Genomic DNA, 7500 nt, shown 5'->3' with positions numbered 1-7500 from the left:
GGCACTCCGATCCGAGTCGTTTGCTCGCGGCTTCAGCATATCAAGCAAGCCGGAGATCTCACCCATTTAAAGTTTGAGAATAGGTTGAGGTCGTTTCGGCCCCAAGGCCTCTAATCATTCGCTTTACCGGATGAGACTCGTACGAGCACCAGCTATCCTGAGGGAAACTTCGGAGGGAACCAGCTACTAGATGGTTCGATTAGTCTTTCGCCCCTATACCCAGCTCCGACGATCGATTTGCACGTCAGAATCGCTACGGACCTCCATCAGGGTTTCCCCTGACTTCGTCCTGGCCAGGCATAGTTCACCATCTTTCGGGTCCCAACGTGTACGCTCTAGGTGCGCCTCACCTCGCAATGAGGACGAGACGCCCCGGGAGTGCGGAGGCCGCCGCCCCGTGAAGGGCGGGGAAGCCCCATCCTCCCTCGGCCCGCGCAAGGCGAGACCTTCACTTTCATTACGCCTTTAGGTTTCGTACAGCCCAATGACTCGCGCACATGTTAGACTCCTTGGTCCGTGTTTCAAGACGGGTCGTGAAATTGTCCAAAGCTGAAGCGCCGCTGACGGGAGCGATTATTCCGCCCGAGAGCATCCCGAGCCAACAGCGGCGCGGGTCCGGGGCCGGGCCAGGTAGGTCCGTCATCCGGGAAGAACCGCGCGCGCTTGCCGGGAGCCCGAGCGCCCAAAGGGGCGAATCGACTCCTCCAGATATACCGCCGAGCAGCCAGCCAGGACACCGGGGCTCTGCCCAACAGACGCGAACCGAGGCCCGCGGAAGGACAGGCTGCGCACCCGGGCCGTAGGCCGGCACCCAGCGGGTCGCGACGTCCTACTAGGGGAGAAGTGCGGCCCACCGCACACCGGAACGGCCCCACCCCGCGGCGAGTGGAAAGGCAACCGGACACGACCCCGCCGCGGATTGCTCCGCGCGGGCGGCCGGCCCCATCTGCCGAGGGCGGGGGCCAGTGGCCGGATGGGCGTGAATCTCACCCGTTCGACCTTTCGGACTTCTCACGTTTACCCCAGAACGGTTTCACGTACTTTTGAACTCTCTCTTCAAAGTTCTTTTCAACTTTCCCTCACGGTACTTGTTCGCTATCGGTCTCGTGGTCATATTTAGTCTCAGATGGAGTTTACCACCCACTTGGAGCTGCACTCTCAAGCAACCCGACTCGAAGGAGAGGTCCCGCCGACGCTCGCACCGGCCGCTACGGGCCTGGCACCCTCTACGGGCCGTGGCCTCATTCAAGTTGGACTTGGGCTCGGCGCGAGGCGTCGGGGTAGTGGACCCTCCCGAACACCACATGCCACGACAGGCGGCAGCCTGCGGGGTTCGGTGCTGGACTCTTCCCTGTTCGCTCGCCGCTACTGGGGGAATCCTTGTTAGTTTCTTTTCCTCCGCTTAGTAATATGCTTAAATTCAGCGGGTAGTCTCGCCTGCTCTGAGGTCGTTGTACGAGGTGTCGCACGCCACACCGCCAGCCGGCTGTGCACGCTACCGAGAAAGCACCGGTATGCGAACCGCCAGGCGACGGGCGCGCATCGCACGTTTAAGGAGACGCGGCCGGCCACACAGGCGACCACGACACTCCCAGGCGCCCGAAGCGGGACAAACGCCGCGCGCTTCAGTATACGTAGCCGACCCTCAGCCAGACGTGGCCCGGGAACGGAATCCATGGACCGCAATGTGCGTTCGAAACGTCGATGTTCATGTGTCCTGCAGTTCACATGTCGACGCGCAATTTGCTGCGTTCTTCATCGACCCACGAGCCGAGTGATCCACCGTCCTGGGTGATCTTTATCTTTTCAGTTCTCCACCGTCTCTTTCAAGACAGTTGCAGAGGCGGGACTGAGGCGTTTGACGGCCCCTGTTCCATTACTTTGTGTCCAACGGCCTGACGGCCGATGGGCGTCGTACGGCTCCACACCGGAGCGGACAGGCACTCGGGCGAAAGTCATTCAAAACCGGCGCCAGGCGCCAGGTGCCGCAGGCCAGCCGCTCCAGAGCTTCAGCGCTCGTACCACACAACAACACTTGCGCTAGTTTTGAGAGGCACGCGTGGTTCCGCACGCGGCGCACGGCTACTGCCGTACAGGTAGCGTGTTGCGCGACACGACACGCACATCGAAAGACATGCAGTCTAGTCGGTAATGATCCTTCCGCAGGTTCACCTACGGAAACCTTGTTACGACTTTTACTTCCTCTAAATGATCAAGTTTGGTCATCTTTCCGGTAGCATCGGCAACGACAGAGTCGATGCCGCGTACCAGTCCGAAGACCTCACTAAATCATTCAATCGGTAGTAGCGACGGGCGGTGTGTACAAAGGGCAGGGACGTAATCAACGCGAGCTTATGACTCGCGCTTACTGGGAATTCCTCGTTCATGGGGAACAATTGCAAGCCCCAATCCCTAGCACGAAGGAGGTTCAGCGGGTTACCCCGACCTTTCGGCCTAGGAAGACACGCTGATTCCTTCAGTGTAGCGCGCGTGCGGCCCAGAACATCTAAGGGCATCACAGACCTGTTATTGCTCAATCTCGTGCGGCTAGAAGCCGCCTGTCCCTCTAAGAAGAAAAGTAATCGCTGACAGCACGAAGGATGTCACGCGACTAGTTAGCAGGCTAGAGTCTCGTTCGTTATCGGAATTAACCAGACAAATCGCTCCACCAACTAAGAACGGCCATGCACCACCACCCACCGAATCAAGAAAGAGCTATCAATCTGTCAATCCTTCCGGTGTCCGGGCCTGGTGAGGTTTCCCGTGTTGAGTCAAATTAAGCCGCAGGCTCCACTCCTGGTGGTGCCCTTCCGTCAATTCCTTTAAGTTTCAGCTTTGCAACCATACTTCCCCCGGAACCCAAAAGCTTTGGTTTCCCGGAGGCTGCCCGCCGAGTCATCGGAGGAACTGCGGCGGATCGCTGGCTGGCATCGTTTATGGTTAGAACTAGGGCGGTATCTGATCGCCTTCGAACCTCTAACTTTCGTTCTTGATTAATGAAAACATACTTGGCAAATGCTTTCGCTTCTGTTCGTCTTGCGACGATCCAAGAATTTCACCTCTAACGTCGCAATACGAATGCCCCCGCCTGTCCCTATTAATCATTACCTCGGGTTCCGAAAACCAACAAAATAGAACCGAGGTCCTATTCCATTATTCCATGCACACAGTATTCAGGCGGGCTTGCCTGCTTTAAGCACTCTAATTTGTTCAAAGTAAACGTGCCGGCCCACCGAGACACTCAACTAAGAGCACCCTGGTAGGATTTCAACGGGGTCCGCCTCGGGACGCGCAAGCACGCCTTCGGCTCGCCCCACCGGCAGGACGTCCCACGATACATGCCAGTTAAACACCGACGGGCGGTGAACCAACAGCGTGGGACACAAATCCAACTACGAGCTTTTTAACCGCAACAACTTTAATATACGCTATTGGAGCTGGAATTACCGCGGCTGCTGGCAGCAGACTTGCCCTCCAATAGATACTCGTTAAAGGATTTAAAGTGTACTCATTCCGATTACGGGGCCTCGGATGAGTCCCGTATCGTTATTTTTCGTCACTACCTCCCCGTGCCGGGAGTGGGTAATTTGCGCGCCTGCTGCCTTCCTTGGATGTGGTAGCCGTTTCTCAGGCTCCCTCTCCGGAATCGAACCCTGATTCCCCGTTACCCGTTACAACCATGGTAGGCGCAGAACCTACCATCGACAGTTGATAAGGCAGACATTTGAAAGATGCGTCGCCGGTACGAGGACCGTGCGATCAGCCCAAAGTTATTCAGAGTCACCAAGGCAAACGGACCAGACGAGCCAATCCGATTGGTTTTGATCTAATAAAAGCGTCCCTTCCATCTCTGGTCGGGACTCTGTTTGCATGTATTAGCTCTAGAATTACCACAGTTATCCAAGTAACGTGGGTACGATCTAAGGAACCATAACTGATTTAATGAGCCATTCTCGGTTTCACCTTAATGCGGCTTGTACTGAGACATGCATGGCTTAATCTTTGAGACAAGCATATGACTACTGGCAGGATCAACCAGGGAGCTGCGTCAACGAGAGCTGAGCAGCCGGCCGCCCGGGAGTGTGTCCCGAGTGCCCGCGCGAACACGCAAGCGTCCGCTCAATTATTCTGCAAACAGGAGGAGGCTGAGCTCCCCTGCACGATACACCTCGAAACCCTCTCAGGTCCCGGCGGCGCGCAGCGCCGTCCTAAGTACTTGGTCGGGTTCGAGAGAGACGCAATCGCCCGGAGATAGGCGAGTAGACGCTTTCAGTGCGAACACCCGTGCTCCCAACTGAGCTTGCCGCTGCCGACAGAGGCCCGGGAGCGTGCTGTCGTGGCATTGCCGGCGGGAAACAACACGCGCCACCTACGGTGACCGGCAGCTCCAACGCCAGCGCCACAGAAGGGCAAAGCCCCACTTGGGTGCAGAAGCGAACTCTCCCAGCACAGCGCACGCGCCAACACGTCCGCAGAGCTGCGATACAAACCACCTGCGAGAACCGCTGGGGGCGACCGAGCAGCAGACGGCGTCGCGACGCCGAGTGCCGGGCGGCGGCGCATCCTCAACGCACACAGTCCGCAATCGGACCAGCACACTGCAGATGTCCACCGCGCTTCGCACCGGGCTCGGCAGAACCCACTTTGGCCGCCTGGCGCCGCGCGCAGGGTGCGCCGGCGCATAGCTGGGACGCCAGCCGGGCCCGTCGGCCGGCGCTCCTGCCACTGGGCGCCCCCCACCAGCCGGCTGTAGTGCGTGCGCTCACGCAGCGCGCGGCCAGCACGCCGGGCGGCCCCCCCTCACCGGCCGGGGACTGTCCCGCCAAGCCACAGCCTCGTATCGCTTCATACCCACATGGCCAACTCAGGTTCGGGGGCATGGCGGGTACCGCCGAAACAACCGGTTCACAGATGTACCGATCGTCGCTATCACCGATGCACCTGCAGCGCGAACAACCGCTCAACAACTGATTTCCAGTTCATTTGCGGATCTTTGGCAGCAAACGTATACGTCAATCTACATTTGCGAAATCTACGATTCTGGCATGCCTGCATGTTATGTGTCACGACACGCTACATCAGCCCACATACACACTGCGGCATGTACACGAGAGAACACGTGGAAGATGGTCCGCGCACGTGTGCAATGTCCCTTGCGCGGTCGACTGTCAACCGGCCTCTGTAGCATGTCGCAGATGTGGAACGCGGTCCACCGTGCTATCATGTTGTGTGGGGCAATACGATTAAATAGGAAAACCCTCGTCGCTACATCAACAGACGGCTCACGCTGATTCCCGGCAGAGGGAGGAGGGGGGGGGGGGGCCAACATGCAATACTTTCGTCCGTACCTACTTACCACATGTCTGTACGGCGTACAACAGTGCAATCTCGCTGTAATGGGGAGACGAGACAAGTAGCATCGTGCACAACATATGGCCCTTATGATTCGCCATTGTAGGGCGCAGCCGGTGTACGGTCAAGCATGTGCCACATTATGTCACTCAGTACGTAACGACGGATGATCAGTGTGGGTTATGCGTACATCAGCGGACAGTCCACACAGGCCGTACCACAACGTACACTGACTGCATCGACAACCGAATGCAACTGAACAGCTGCAAGGCTCATTTCACAAACAAACGCCTGACCGACCAGCTTGGAAGGGCAGGAGGGGAGGGCGATATTCGTTCTGTAGCGGTACACCCTTCCAGTGGTTAGCGGGACTGTGTAGAAAGTACGCAACACTCGAAAGACCTTTATGTGAGGGTACGCACCATGGCATCAAGAAATACACATGACACCAGAGGATCCAAGCAGTGAACTATGTTCAGAGGGTTGCTGTTAGGCAAAGCTACATTCCTGTGACGTTACATGTGACAGTTAAGGTGCAGTGTAAGTTAGGTTAAGGTGCAGTGTAAGTTAGGTTAAGGTGCAGTGTAAGTTAGGTTAAGGTGCAGTGTAACTTAGGTTAAGGTGCAGTGTAACTTAGGTTAAGGTGCAGTGTAACTTAGGTTAAGGTGCAGTGTAACTTAGGTTAAGGTGCAGTGTAACTTAGGTTAAGGTGCAGTGTAACTTAGGTTAAGGTGCAGTGTAACTTAGGTTAAGGTGCAGTGTAAGTTAGGTTAAGGTGCAGTGTAAGTTAGGTTAAGGTGCAGTGTAACTTAGGTTAAGGTGCAGTGTAAGTTAGGTTAAGGTGCAGTGTAACTTAGGTTAAGGTGCAGTGTAACTTAGGTTAAGGTGCAGTGTAACTTAGGTTAAGGTGCAGTGTAACTTAGGTTAAGGTGCAGTGTAACTTAGTTTAAGGTGCAGTGTAACTTAGGTTAAGGTGCAGTGTAACTTAGGTTAAGGTGCAGTGTAACTTAGGTTAAGGTGCAGTGTAACTTAGGTTAAGGTGCAGTGTAAGTTAGGTTAAGGTGCAGTGTAAGTTAGGTTAAGGTGCAGCGTAACTTAGGTTAAGGTGCAGCGTAACTTAGGTTAAGGTGCAGCGTAACTTAGGTTAAGGTGCAGCGTAACTTAGGTTAAGGTGCAGCGTAACTTAGGTTAAGGTGCAGCGTAACTTAGGTTAAGGTGCAGCGTGGGTTAGGTTAGGGGCCAACGTGGGTTAGGTTAGGGGCCAACGTGGGTTAGGTTAGGGGCCAACGTGGGTTAGGTTAGGGGCCAACGTGGGTTAGGTTAGGGGCCAACGTGGGTTAGGTTAGGGGCCAACGTGGGTTAGGTTAAGGGCCAACGTGGGTTAGGTTAAGGGCCAACGTGGGTTAGGTTAAGGGCCAACGTGGGTAAGGTTAGGGGCCAACGTGGGTAAGGTTAAGGGCCAACGTGGGTTAGGTTAAGGGCCAACGTGGGTTAGGTTAAGGGCCAACGTGGGTTAGGTTAAGGGCCAACGTGGGTTAGGTTAAGGGCCAACGTGGGTTAGGTTAAGGGCCAACGTGGGTTAGGTTAAGGGCCAACGTGGGTTAGGTTAAGGGCCAACGTGGGTTAGGTTGCCAGAGATGTGTCAAATCAGGATGTACGTTTGGCTGGTGTCAGGTGGTGGGTTGGTTCGATGCCTTTATAAGGGGTGTGGCCAAAGGGTATTTTATTACTTGTACCTTTTGTGTTGTGGCGTGGCGTTGCGTCCTGTGTTGATACTGGGTGGACCACTGTGGGTGTTGCTGGCTGATTTGAGCTGCGTTGTTTGCGGGTGATGTGAGACATTCTGTCTTATTAGTGGACGTGACGTTCCTCTTGTCGTTGTTTGGATAGTGTCCTGTGGCAGCGAGGATAAAATGGATGTTGTTGAACGATAGTGCTTTGGTGCTTTCGCTTTGTTACACACAGAGTGGACTGTGAGATAGGGTGACTGGGTCGAGTGCGGTTCACACTGTCCTCCCCAGTTTACAGTATGTATCATCTATGTATGTGGTCCTGCATCATTTACTAAGGAGGGACGTCAGACGACTGAAATATTAGTTATGTACTGATGTAAAGCAGAATGCTTACCTTCCACCAGTGGGCGAGTAT

The 7500-nt window shown here is 55.4% G+C and overlaps 3 non-coding genes across 3 annotated transcripts in view; all 3 read right to left on the bottom strand.

Moving 5' to 3' along the window:
* The window catches only part of LOC126312935 (large subunit ribosomal RNA), a 4222-nt gene extending 2771 nt beyond the window's left edge, over positions 1 to 1451 (bottom strand). The window contains exon 1 of the ribosomal RNA XR_007554843.1: positions 1 to 1451. This exon is cut by the window's left edge and continues 2771 nt beyond it. This is a non-coding gene — a ribosomal RNA (large subunit ribosomal RNA).
* Positions 1452 to 1639: 188 nt separating this feature from the next.
* Positions 1640 to 1794, bottom strand: LOC126312993 (5.8S ribosomal RNA). Its single transcript, XR_007554890.1, has one exon. It is a non-coding gene; the product is annotated as a 5.8S ribosomal RNA (ribosomal RNA).
* A 355-nt stretch (positions 1795 to 2149) lies between these two features.
* On the bottom strand, positions 2150 to 4042 carry LOC126312930 (small subunit ribosomal RNA). The gene has a single exon (XR_007554839.1). It is a non-coding gene; the product is annotated as a small subunit ribosomal RNA (ribosomal RNA).
* Positions 4043 to 7500: the final 3458 nt, after the last annotated feature.

This window comes from Schistocerca gregaria, unplaced genomic scaffold (genome assembly GCF_023897955.1).
Source record: "Schistocerca gregaria isolate iqSchGreg1 unplaced genomic scaffold, iqSchGreg1.2 ptg000458l, whole genome shotgun sequence".
Taxonomy (NCBI): domain Eukaryota; kingdom Metazoa; phylum Arthropoda; class Insecta; order Orthoptera; family Acrididae; genus Schistocerca; species Schistocerca gregaria.
The sequence above is the reverse complement of the archived record's forward strand: the minus strand, read 5'-3'. Positions and strand labels throughout refer to the sequence as shown.